The sequence below is a fragment of the Bubalus bubalis genome, chromosome 12, assembly GCF_019923935.1.
Source record: "Bubalus bubalis isolate 160015118507 breed Murrah chromosome 12, NDDB_SH_1, whole genome shotgun sequence".
Taxonomy (NCBI): Eukaryota; Metazoa; Chordata; class Mammalia; order Artiodactyla; family Bovidae; genus Bubalus; species Bubalus bubalis.
This window is the reverse complement of record NC_059168.1, coordinates 12355305-12369046: the sequence shown is the minus strand read 5'-3', so window position 1 is coordinate 12369046 and position 13742 is coordinate 12355305. Positions and strand designations below refer to the sequence as shown.

General features: G+C 44.5%; 1 long non-coding RNA gene across 1 annotated transcript; it reads right to left on the bottom strand.

The window, feature by feature from the left end:
• Positions 1–4765: 4765 nt before the first annotated feature.
• LOC123328692 lies at positions 4766–9434 on the bottom strand. The gene is made up of 5 exons (XR_006639851.1): positions 9281–9434; positions 8585–8699; positions 7840–8284; positions 6983–7570; positions 4766–5315 (listed from the first exon to the last, which is right to left on the bottom strand). It is a non-coding gene; the product is annotated as an uncharacterized LOC123328692 (long non-coding RNA).
• Between the last annotated feature and the right edge of the window lie 4308 nt (positions 9435–13742).

Here is a 13742-nt window from a genome sequence, read left to right as displayed (position 1 = left end):
ATTAGTAAATAATGAAGCCAGAAGCCCTCTGTCCTCACCTCAAAATAAGTAAATTAGCAAGAATTAACATTAGAGGAAAAGGTTAGACATTGACCACAGGATGATAAGGGGATTAAATTCAATGTTTTTTTTGTAATTAATTTTTATTGTTGTGTAGTTGCTTTACAATGTTGGGTTAGTCTCTGCTGTTCAGCAAAGTGAATCAGCTACATGTATACATAAGTATCCCCTCTTTTTTGGATTTCCTTCCCATTTATGTGACCACAGAACATTGAGTAGAGTTCCCTATGCTATACAGTAGATTCTCATTAGTTATCTATTTTATACATAGTAATGTATATATGTCAATCCCAATCCTCCAGTTCATCCCATCCTTCCTTGCCCCCTATTTTTCTCTTTTAAAACAAAACTAAAAGCTGGTTCTTTGAGAAGATAAATAAAATAGACAAATAAAACAGACTCATCAAGAAAAAGAGGGAGGAGAATCAAATCAAGAAAAGGAGTGAATTTAAAATGGAGAAATCACAATAGACAACACAGAAATGCAAAGGATCTTAAGAGACTACTGCTGCTGCTGCTGCTAAGTTGCTTCAGTCATGTCCATCAACAACTATATGACAATAAAATGGACAATGTGGAAGAAATGGATGAATTCTTAGAAAAGTATAACCTTCCAAAACTGAAATAGGAAGAAATAGAAAATCTTAACAGATCCATCACAGGCATGGAAATCAAAACTGTAATCAAAAATCTTCCAACAAACAAAAGCCCAGGATCAGATGACTTCACAGGTGAATTCTACCAAAAATTTAGAGAAGAGCTAACACCTATCCTACTCAAACTCTTCCAGAAAATTGCAGAGAAAGGTAAACTGCCAAACTCATTTTATGAGGCCACCATTACCTGAACACCAAAACAAGACAAAGATGCCACACACACACACACAAAAACTGCAGGCCAATATCACTGATGAACATAGATGCAAATATCCTCAACAAAATTCTAGCAAACAGAATCCAACAACATATTTGAAAGATCATACATCATGATCAAGTGGGTTTTATCCCAGGGATGCAAGAATTCTTCAATATTCTCAAATCAATCAATGTGATACACCACATTAAAAAATTGAAAGATAAAAACCATATGATTACCTCAATAGATGCAGAGAAAGCCTTTGACAAAATTCAACATCCATTTATGATTAAAAAAAAAAATTCCAGAAAGCAGGCACAGAAGGAACATGCCTCAACATAATAAAAACCATATATAATAAACCCACAGCAAACATTATCCTCAATGGTGAAAAATTGAAAGTATTTCCCTTACAGTCAGGAACAAGACAAGAGTGTCCACTCTCACCATTACTATTCAATGTAGTTTTGAAAGTTTTAGCCATAGCAATCAGGGAAGAAAAAGAAATAAAAGAAATCCAGATTGGAAAAGAAGAAATAAAACTCTCACTGTTTGCAGAGGACATGCTTCTCTACATGGAAAACCCTAAAGACATCACCAGAAAATTACTAGAGCTAATCAATGAATATAGTAAAGTTGAAGAATATAAAATTAATACACAGAAATCCCTTGCATTCCTATACATGAACAATGAGAAAGCAGAAAGAGAAATTAAGGAAACAATTCCATTCACCATTGTGACAAAAAGAATAAAATACTTAGGAATAAATCTACCTAAAGAAACAAAAGACCTATATATAGAAAACAATAACACATTGATGAAAGAAACCAAAGATGACGCTAATAGATGGAGAAACATTCCATGTTCATGGATTGGAAGAATCAATATAGTGAAAATGAGCATACTACACAAAGCAATCTATAAATTCAATGCAATCCCTATCAAGCTACCAACTGTATTTTTCACAGAACTAGAATAAATAATTTGATAATTAGTATGAAAATACAAAAAAAACCTTGAATAGCCAAAGCAATCTTGAGAAAGAAGAATGGAACTGGAGGAATCAACCTGCCTGACTTCAGACTATACTACAAAGGTACAGTCATCAAGACAGTATGGTACTGGCACAAAGACAGAAATACAGATCAATGGAACAAAATAGAAAGCCCAAAGATAAATCCACTCACCTACAGACATCTTATCTTTGACAAGGGAGGCAAGAATTTACAATGGAGAAAGACAATCTCTTTAACAAGTGGTGCTGGGAACACTGGTCAACCATGTGTAAAAGAATGAAACTAGAACACTTTCTAACACCCTACACAAAAATAAACTCAAATGGATTAAAGATCTAAATGTAAGACAAGAAACTATAAAACTCTCAGAGAAAAACATAAGCAGAACACTCTCTGACATAAATCACAGCAGGATCCTCTATGACCCACCTCCCAGAGTAATGAAAATAAAAGCAAAAATAAACAAATGGGACCTAATTAAACTCAAAAACTTTTGCACAACAAAGGAAACTATAAGCAAGGTGAAAAGACAGCCTTCAGAATGGGAGAAAATAATATCAAATGAAGCAACTGATAAAGAATTAATCTCAAAAATATACGATCAGCTCATGAAGCTCAATATCAGAAAAATAAATGACCCAATCAAAAAATGTGCCAAAGAACTAAACAGCCATTTCTCCAAAGAAGACATACAGATGGCTAACAAACACATGAAAAGATGCTCAACATCACTCATTATCAGAGAAATGCAAATCAAAACCACAATGAGGTACCATCTCACACTTGCAGAATGGCTGCTATCAAAAAGTCTACAGACAATAAATGCTGGAGAGGGTGCGTAGAAAAGGAAACCCTCTTACACTGTTGGTGGAAATGCAAACTAGTACAGCCACTATGGAGAACAGTGTGCAGATTCCTTAAAAAACTGAAACTAGAACTGCCATGCTGCTGCTGCTGCTGCTGCTAAGTCGCTTCAGTTGTGTCCAACTCTGTGCGACCCCATAGACGGCAGCCCACCAGGCTCCCATGTCCCTGGGATTCTCCAGGGAAGAACACTGGAGTGGGTTGCCATTTCCTTCTCCAATGCATGAAAGTGAAAAGTGAAAGTGAAGTCGCTCAGTCGTGTCCAACTCTTAGCGACCCCATGGACTGCAGCCTACCAGGCTCCTCCGTCCATGGGATTTTCCAGGCAAGAGTACTGGAGTGGGGTGCCATTGCCTTCTCTGGTTGCATCATGCATCATGAGGGCTTCCTAATTGCAGCACATGGACTCTTTAGCTGCTGTGCATGACCTTAGCTGTTCCAAGGCGTGGGAATCCTAGTTCCCCAATCAGACTAGTGATCAAATCTGTGTCCCCTGCATTGCAAGGTGGATTTTTAACTGCTGGACCACAAGGGAAGTCCCTAAATGCCTTTTTAAGCTTCTGTTTAATCCCAAAAGCCATGAGGTAGTGACTAATAAATTGGGGGATCAATATGATTTGATCTCTGCTTTAGAAAGAATTGACAGGCTTCCCTGGGAGCTCAGACAGTAAATAATCTGCCTGCAATACAAGAGACCAGAGTTCGATCCCTGAGCTGGAAAGATCTGTGGAGAAGGGGATGGCATACAACCCAGCAATCCCACTGCTGGGCATACACACCGAGGAAACCAGAATTGAAAGAGACATGTGTACCCCAATGTTCATTGCAGCACTGTTTACATAGCTAGGACATGGAAGCAACCTAGATGTCCATCAGCATACGAATGGATAAGAAAGCTGTGGTACATATACACAGTGGAATATTACTCAGCTATTAAAAAGTATGCATTTGAATCAGTTTTAATGAGGTGGGTGAAATTGGAGCCTATTATACAGAGTGAAGTAAGTCAGAAAGAAAAACACCAATACAACATACTAACACATATATACGGAATTTAGAAAGATGGTAACAATGACCCTATATGCAAGACAGCAAAAGAGACACAGATATAAAGAACAAACTTTTGGACTCTGTGGGAGAAGGCGAGGGTGGGATGATTTGAGAGAATAGCATTGAAACATGTATATTACCATATGTGAAATGGATCACCAGTCCAAGTTTGATGCATGAAACAGGGCACTCAAAGCAGGTGCACTGGGACAACCCTGAGGGATGGGATGGGGAGGGAGTAGGGAGGGGGGTTCAGGATGGGGGACACCTGTCTACCCATGGCTGATTCATGTCAATGTATGGCAAAAATCACCACAATATTGTAAAGTAATTATCCTCCAATTAAAATAAATTAATAAAAAAAACTTATGTGGCTATATTGAAATTTTCAATGATTTATTTAAGATTTTTACATGTCCATAAATTTGTTCATGTTTTAGTCCTATCTTTGTCCGATTTTTATTATTAGGGTTAAATGAGTCTTATAAAACTAATCTGGAAGGGCTTTATCTCTAAATATAGATAAGAAATATTTGCCTTTGGGAGATCTGATAGATACAATTCATTTGTAAAACTATCTGGCCTGAGGTTACATATTTTATTATATTTATACTTTCTTCAGTGCTTTTTGAGCTTTTCAGTCTTCTGTTCTCTCTTGAACCAATTTTGCTATTTACATTTGCATGGAAAGTGCCCACTTCATCTAGAATTTCAATTTTATAGACACAAATCTATACATAACACTGATTTTAAAAAACTTTTCCTCCATATATGTAATTATATCTACTTTCTTATTTAAAAAATTGTGTTTGTATTCTTTTTCACTCTTTTCCTTTCTTGTTTTCTTGCCAGTCTTGAAAGAGATTTTTTTCTGTATTATAAAACTTCTCAAAAAAAGTCCACAAGAATAGCAATCACATCTGCTCTGTTCATCTCAGGATCCGCATGGGCTTTGTGCGGTACCTGGCGCAAGTTTGGCAGGCAAAAAATATTACTGACAAGGTAAATCAATAGAGTTGTGTTTTGCCTTTTTATGTCAATTCTTTTCTTTTTTTTTTTCTTTCTAATGCACCAATTTCTTTCTCCTACTTTTATTTTTTGATGTTTTATTGTTTCTTTTCTACTTTTTGAAACAAAACTCTCGGACTGTCCCTTCCAATCTTTTATTTTTAATAAAATAATTAAGACAATGAATTTTACTCTGAGTACAGATTTGGCTTCACCTCATAAGTCCTGATATACTGTTTTCTTTGTTGTTAATTTTTAGATGGAATTATCTGCTTCATTTCTTCCAGAAATCTCTATAAATGCCTTCTCTTTTCATAGCAGCCTCCTCTGATTATCAGTGTTTTTATGGACTTTTCCTAACTCTTGTTCTCATTGGTCATTTCAGTGCATCTTTTGGAGGTGAGAAGTGCCATCCTGGAGCTGCATCATGATGGTCCAGCAGGAGTACGGCACTCAGGCAGCTAGGGAGACCAAGATATGCAAAGGTAAGCCATATGAACGTGCATAGCCTGTCAAGAGGAGACAGGAACAGCTGGACCATCAGTATCATTGGTTGAAAGGGTGTGGCCTAGTTTGGGAGATGCTGGTTGGTAGAGGCCAGATCTTGAAGAGCTGGCATAAGATGCCAAAGAGTCTGAGCATTGTTCCATAGACTCTGGAAGTTGTAGAAATGGCAGTGAGGTCATTGGGTTTTGTGCTTTAAAAACATCATTGTGATGACAGTGTGGAGGAGGTTGGATGGAATGCTAAGGAGCGGAGGCGGGGAGGAAACCACTGCACCAGAGGAAGTGGGAGCTGCTGAGCACCTGAACTAGGGCAGTGGCCTGGGACATTGACAGCACCAGATGGGTTCCAGAGATAACAGGGAACTAAAATCACTCAAACCTGGAGACCTACTGGATATGAGGGGTAAAGCAGAGGGTAGAGTCAGAGATGACTCAGAGATTTCTGGTTTGGGCAACTCAGGGGATTATGTTTCTATTCATCAAGATAGAGAATACAGGAGGAGAAGCAGGTTTGGGGGGATGTTAATGAGTTCATCCTTGAACTCAATGCTTTTAAGTTGCCTGTAAAGTGACAATAGGTTGAGGCAGCAGTTGGGTCTGCGACTCAAGAAAGAAGATGTATCAGGGAGTCATTAGCACGTGTGGTAGTTAATGGCAACATGGATGAGATTGTCCTGGGAACACACAGAGTGAGCAAAGCTGGCTTCATAGCTGTGTGACCACACAGGACCCTGTGCTCAGAAGGGCCTCATGTTTGGTTTAATGCTCTGCTGTTGCAATCTTGGATTTCTTAAGTTTTAAAGTAGGTGCCCCACATTTCCATTTTGCACTGGGCCCTGTAAATTATTGTCTTGCGGATCTTGCTTGTGACATGAATTGTCTCACTGTATCTCACATGCACACTGTTCATTGAACCCAGGGAAGGCAAGGCATGAGCTAAGAGGCTAGAAGAAGACTCAAAGAGTCATAGGAACTGCAGACACATTTAGTCTCTCCTGGCTGGCACGGCAGCCATAGCAGTATTCTCTCCTGGCTGACGCAGCAGCAGAACCATCATTCTCTCCTCTCATGGCTGACCCAACAGACATAGCAGTGATGCAGCAGCAAAATGCTGCTGCTTTCTAGGCGGAGCTCACACATCCGTAGAGCACAAAGTAACCCGTGACCAAGCGAGTACCTCATGACGTGCATCCACAGTGCTATAAATGATTTCAGCTGTTACGTAGTCATTATTTACAAAACGGGATGAGAGAGCCTGAACACGCCATCTTGGCTAGTTACCTCTCTCCCCATAATTATGTAGCAGTTTTTGCAGGTAAGAGGGACAAAGACAAAATATTCTGAAGTACTGAGCTGAAAGGGGTGGGTGGTACAAGAGAAGCCCCTGTGCCAGGGGGAGGAGACGAAGGAGAGGTAGGCTGCAGAAACAAAAGAAGGGAGGACCCCAGAGCACCCATCATGCAGAGGAGTTGTTGACGAACTGTGAGGGGCCGGGGGCAGCGGCTGGCTCACACTGTTCAAGAACGAAACAGTCGAGAACATGTAGACAACAAAAGTAGATGAGAATGGATTTTGAGTTTGGTGATACAGTGTGGAGAAAGATCCAGAATCAGACCACTTACCTCTTCTCTCACTGCTATTGTAGTTCAATGTTCACAGCTCTCCTACAGACCTCCTAGCTCCTCACCCTGCTTCAGCCTTGACCTGATCATCGCGCTGATTGTGCTGCAACTTAAATCAGATCATGTCACACTTCTGCCCAGACCCACCGGTCTTCGCCTCTCAGAAGATTATCAAGTCTTTACCATGGCTCCAGGTCAAGGCCCTGCTTTCAGTTTCCTGACACTCTCCTCACTGCTCAGCTCTGGGCACATCAGCTCACTTGAGTCCCTCCAATACCTTCAACTTGCCACAAAGCTTTGCACTAGCCAGGTGCTTGGCTTGGGATGCTCCTCTACCATGGATACCAGATTACCTCTTTCTTTTCCTTGAGCTCAACTCAAAAATCCCCTCGCAGTCAGATCACCTCTGGCCAAGCTATATCAGCACCCTAGTCCCCCTGCCCTGCTTTATCTTCATCACAGCCCTTAGCATCACCTGACTTTGTGTCCTTATTTTTTTCTTTTTTGTCTCTCCATCCTTTGGGGAATTCATGCTGAGCTTCATTCACAGTTGATCTGTTTGGCTGGCCTTGTGGAATAATGATGACCCTGGGGAAAGCAGGAACGTTATGGACCCGATTTCCCAAACCAAAAAAGTTATACATTGTCCAGTGATGGAGAATATTCATTTGTTTGTCTGTTTGTGTATATACATACCTCTTTGTTTCACAGAAGGATTTAAGTCAGTTTCCAAAGATGCATAAAATTCAGCAAGATGACATAAATTAGAAGCAGGTGAGAAAGAAAAAAAAAATGAAAAAGCAAGGGTAAAGCCATAAAATGGAGCCAAGGATGGGACTAATACAAAGTAAACATACCATAAACTTTGATCCATTTGCTAGGGGTGGGCCACAAATTTGGCTCTAAAACCTCTAACAGCCAGTGCCAAGATGAAACACGATCAGCTGCACAACTGCCAGGATCCTTGAGATTAAAGCAAGCTACTTGCCTAGGAGAAACACCAGCATTCCTGATGTCCCAGAGAACAGAAAGAAATGTCTCCTTAGCTTCTCCCCCAACACACGCACACACAAAGAGGACAAGGGATAAGGCAACGGGCAAAGCACTCAGAGGCGTCTCTGCAGCAGGCGCAGCTGTGAGCTTTGTTTCTTACGTTCATCGTGGGGCACAGCAGAGTGCGCCTAATGGGAAATGCAGTTAGTTGTGAGGCTGGGGATGTGAGGTTTGGTACAGCTACACGTGTTCCAGATGATCTGACTTCGTCCCGGGGTAGACGTCGATGCAAACAATGGAGGGTGTTGTCTACAGATCCCCAAAATAATGTTTTTGAAGGAGAAAGTCTCTGGGCCAGATTCAGGCAGACAATGGGGACTAGAAGTTCTCTTTACTGAAGCCCTTCTAAGTGATAAAATTTTGCATGAGACCCAGTGACCCACCAGATGTCAAACTGGGGAAAGTTTGGACATCCTCTTGTGAAAATCAAAGAGGCCTAACAAGGACCAAGATTCTTCCTTGAAAATAATGACGGACTCAATGAAACATGCTTCAAGTGACCTGAGCCTGGGAACATTTTAGAGCAAAATCAGTCAAACATCAACCCACCTTTTTTAAGAGTCAGTGAAGTCTCCTGGATGCATAGTTTTGAGCAGTCTCCTTCCTACTAAACTTCCAAGATAAACTGTTTGCAAAGTGCAACCCAAGGTAACTTGGAGGAGACCTGTGTGGGATGATCTGGCATTAAAAGCTGAGGGACAGAAACAAAAATGATGGTTTTGCTAATAAAGCATTTGATCTGAGGTCTTCCTTTCTGGCAACAATTAGAGAGCAGGCTAGCTGTCTCCTGGGCCCAGATGCTGAAATCAAGCTGCCCCAGAATATCTAAGCTCTGGGCTGCCGGAAGTTTGAACAGAGATGGGGTGGCCCCTCCGCAGGCCTGGGCCCCACCCCTGATAAGGATCCCAGTCACCTCCCTGCCTCCCCTGGATGTTGAAAGTCTCCAAGATAACAAAGTGCCCCTCCTCTGAGTTCCTGGGAAGGAAGGCACTAGGCAAATAAAAACCAAGCCCTGGGTGAAGACCTCTAGGCAGACCTGAATGGCAAGGCAGTCTCCAGGCTGCCAGGCCCTCTACACCTCTCAAGCCCCAGCTCCTGAAACAGAGTTCTCAGCTCTGGGACCAGGTCAAAGAAATGGGTTGGTGGGCCTTCTAGAACCTTCACTGAAGCTTTCTTGACACAGATGAAAACATGCTATCAAATCCACAAATATTGAGCACACTCACTGGCCTAAGTCTGACATACCTGGAGCCTGAGAAGCCCCGGGCTCACCCAAGGCCACCATGCAGCTTCCCGGCTCTGCCTGAGCTGCGGCTCCACGTCCACAATCTTGTGCAGAAGCAGCCTCTACAGAGGCTCAGCCTGGCCCCTCTCGACCATTTCTCCGCCCGCTCTGTTCTCTGGGCTTGACCCGACTGCACTCTCTCCACCTTCTCACCCTCTCACTGGCCCTTAGGCGTTCATCATAATAACCACCTCACTGGTACTCTTTAGATCTGCCCCACAGCCACTAGGGTGTGGGTGGTTGAAGGCTAACTGTTGTCTCAATTTTGCAAATAAAGAATTAGGCTCAAAAATCATCCCCTGGTTTTCTCACAGCTTTGCTACAAGTGAGTTTCCAGATGAACAACAGAGCTCAAAACTCCAGACTCTCAGCCTGCAACTCACCACCCCCAGCCAAAGCCAGCCACTTTTCAGGACCGATCAGCCTCCCGAAGGGCAACTGGAGCACACAGTGGACAGGTGTGTGTAAGGGAGGTGAGGCAAGAGGGTGGGTGAAGGGGTTCTCTGGGACACAAAATTACCACATTTCCTGCTTCACTGAATGGTGCCAGGGAGTGACCCAGCCAGAGGCAACACAAGAGTTTTCTTATTGTAACCCTGCACTTTACAGATGCGGACACACTGAGGGTGGCAGAGAGGGTGGGAAGCAACTGGGTGTTTCTACCCAGAGCGCCCGCGCCATGAGCAAACTGCAGGACCCAGTTAGACGCGGGGCATGATGGGATTTCCCTTCAGCCTCGCACAGCCACGCACACACCTGCCCTGCCACTCCCACATGTCTATGCTGCCCTGTATGAGTCCTGGCCACTAGCTTCTGGAAAGAACATAAGGTGGGGCCTCAGTTCTTTCCAGCCCTGAGACCTGACCAACTGGATGACCAACTCCCGCCCTTTCACCTTTGAGAGCCTATGCTCAGCCTTTACCATGAAGGAGTTGATCTGAATGAATCCTAGTCTTTGGGTCCTCGGTTCCTCATATGACTCCAGAATTCCCTTCGATATCTCCTTGGAGATAAGTGATGAGGCTGCTTGCCCCTCCATGGCTGTCAGAAGGAAAAGGGTGGGTTGAGGTGGGAGGCTCCCTTGAGGAGGGCGGAGAGACGGGACCCTGAGGGGAAGAGGAGCAGGAGCGCTGGGCCAAGGAGGAGGCTGAGCGCAGGCCGTGGGCCGCGTGGGACTCGGTGAGGCCGAGAAGTCAAGGCCCACCTTTAACTTGAACCATCCTGAAATGGCTCTTGCCAGACATTGTTTACAGGCCGGTTCTGGTCACTGCTTCACAATCTACCTGTGTGACTGGGGTTGAGAAAATTTGCAGCCAAGAAAATGGAGGCAGAAAAGTGAAGTCAGGGTGGACCTGGGAGAGAGGCAAGGATGGCAGGGCATCAGTGCTGCCCCCACTGTGTGGCTTGGCCCCAACACACCCCCATCATGACCGGATCTCCATGTCCCATACTTGACGGATACCAACACTTAGCTTCATGGAGAGAGACTCAGACTCCAAGACTTATTTCTGGTCAGAAAATCAGAGGCGTTCTGCCCCAAATGTCCATATTTGTGTTCAGTACTAAACTCACCCACACGCTAATCTTTTCATTCATTTCACTGAAGAAACCCACATGTAATAAGTTCCGTTTGTGCACCAGGCTCTGGGCTATACTGCAGGTTTACAGTTTCTCTAGGGCACAGGCATTAAAACTATCTTGCATGTTATTATTATGTTGCACTCAAGCATCGCTGGAATGTCTAAACATTCCCAAAACCCTCGTGTGAACCCCCAAGATCCTCCGGAAAACTGTGTCCTCAGCTCCTCACATCAGGGTGAGGAGGAGCAGAGCCCGTGAGACCCAGGAGAAGGAGGGAGAGACAGAGCCTACGGGAGCTGGAAAAACAAGGAGATAATCGCAGGAGAAGTCCCCCGCCATCATTAGAGAGGATCTTAATTAAGAGCCCGGGAACAGAGGCAACTGCTGTGGGAACCGGGTCTGGCGGAGATGGCAAGCCGCCCAGAGGGGCCGGGTGTCAGCTCCTCACCTGTCATTAGAGAGTGGGAAAATCCCCACATCAAAGCCATCAAGGAAGGGATGTGACAAATGTCATTCACCTGAAAAATGGTGATGAAAACAAATGTCAGAATCTGCCAACCATTGTGTGTGAAAACTCCTGAGGGGAAGGAGATCCCCGGAGAGAGACAAGGTGTGTCCAGCCAGGAAGCAAAGGGAGATGCCTGGATCTGGGAAAGGATTCCTGCCTCAGGGTGGCGGTCTCATTCTGCATGCACCTCTCCTAACCTTTGACTTCTGTGTCACCCCTTTCTATCCACCATCCCAGCTCCCTGCCTGGTTATGGTTACCTAAGGTGGTTCCTTCGCTCCCTGAGGCTGCCAAGTCAGAGCCTCGGCAGGAAAGGCAGAGGTCACAGCTTGGCCACCCCAGAGGCTGACACTGGGTCACAGTCCTTTGGTCATTTCCTGTCTTGCACTCCCTGGTTTTCCTCTCCTGGAAGGCAATTATTTTCTCTCTTTTCCATTTGAAGATGTAGATGGTCTGAGACTAAAAAGAAAAGTAACCTCTGAGCAAGGGGGGACTTCACTTCAGCATGATCCAGAGTGTGGTGAGCAAGGGGGTATTTCACTTCAGCATGATCCAGAGTGTGGGGGAGCCTTGGCAGGTTGGCGTTTCAGGCTTAAGACTTTGCTTGTATCTACCTGGAAAATGGATACTGGGGGCCAGCTGGCCAGTCTCTGCTCTGGCGGTGTGCAGACTCAATCTTAGACTGGGATCTGGGGGCAGGATCAGAGGGGAGCAGAAGGCTCTTTGTGCCAAGGCTGGGTCCACACACTCCTCTGGTGGACGTGTGAGGCACCTTTGTGAGCTTGCCCTAAGAGATGGCGGAGGACCAGTGGCACAAAGACTTGAGACACAGCAGCAGGGGCAAGGGGAAATCAAAAGCACTCCGGCACAAAGCAGTCTTCACCAGACACTGGTGCTTCTCAGAAGCGTTCTCCTGGCACTTGATCTTCAAACCTAATGCAGGGGTAAGCCAACTTGTGCACCCCTATCCTGGCCCTTAACTTTGAATCCTGTAAGCATTCCAATGCAAGTTCACAGTGAGGTCCAGTGACTCTCCCCCTCCACCCAGAAGCAGATGTGGCCAGGGCTCCATCACACCCTTGTGCAGGGAAGATCCACCTCCCCAAGGGCAGGGATGCAGGTCTGTTCCTTGGCTTCTGAAGAGATTGTATGGTGCTCTGTCACTTCATCCTGGCCAGACTTCAGCCATCATGGAGGCATGAGGTGGGAGGGTGGCACAGAGCCTGATAAACCTTTGGCCTATCCCATATTAATTCCAAGGGCCAGAGGAATTCAAGAGAGGGAGTCAGCACAGAGCAAAGAAAACACTCTTTGCAGTGGCACCTATATGGATGGAGAACTGCTGTTTAGGAGAACATACCTTCCTTGAGCCATAGGTGAAGTAGGGAAAGTCACAGTGAAGGAACATCTATGTGGCCCTTGCAATCAGAGGCTGCTCTGGGGTGAGAGGTGGATAAACAGTGAAGATTTGTACACAAAGCCCTTATGGGCCTTCTGTCTAGGTGTTGGAGTGGCTGCTCCTGTTCTAAGGGCTGAATACAAAGGCCATAGATGTTGGGCTATCAGGCTGGCATGCCCAGGGACTACCCTGGTATTATCCCCATCTTTTAGACTCTAGTCACTGGGCAACTCATAGCCACATGATACCTCATAGCCTGGGAGACTGGCTATGAGGAAGGGCCTTCCTCCTCCTCTACGTGAAGCATGAGGGAGGTACAGAGGTGTGGTTTGGCAGCAGCATGCAGGTTAGAAGTCTGATCTAAGGGGAATTCCTGACAGGGGAAGGCTGAAACTTATATGAGTTAAGGATGGTCCCAGAGGCTTTAACAAGATCCTTGTCTGCTGGTTGCAGGTAGCTCATGCCACACCTGTGAATCATGCAGGCCCCGGTTGTGGGATGTGGGATTTGGAAAGCTAAGAGTTCAGTTCCTCCACTTTCACAATGATAAAAATAATAATGATTACTACCGCAGCTGACAGTCCACGGCCCAGGCCCTGTTCTAAATGTTCTTCCTACACTAACTGATTTTATCTCCTCGTTATCCTATGACGTTATGTGTCTTATTCCCATTGTATAGTTGAAGAAACTAAGGAGCAAAGGCAAATAACTTGCCAAATGGGAGGATCAGAAATTGAACTCATGTTCCTAAACTCTCTACATACCTGCACATCTTCAAATATTCTCCAATCTCAGCAGCAGTTTCCAGAAGCCCTTTCTGTGCCCAGGTCTGTGTAGTCAGACAAGAGAACAGAACTTAATGTGAAAAAAATCAAGTCTACATGCTTCATGAATGCCCGTAGCGCCACACGGCATCTACATATGTGACACAGTTT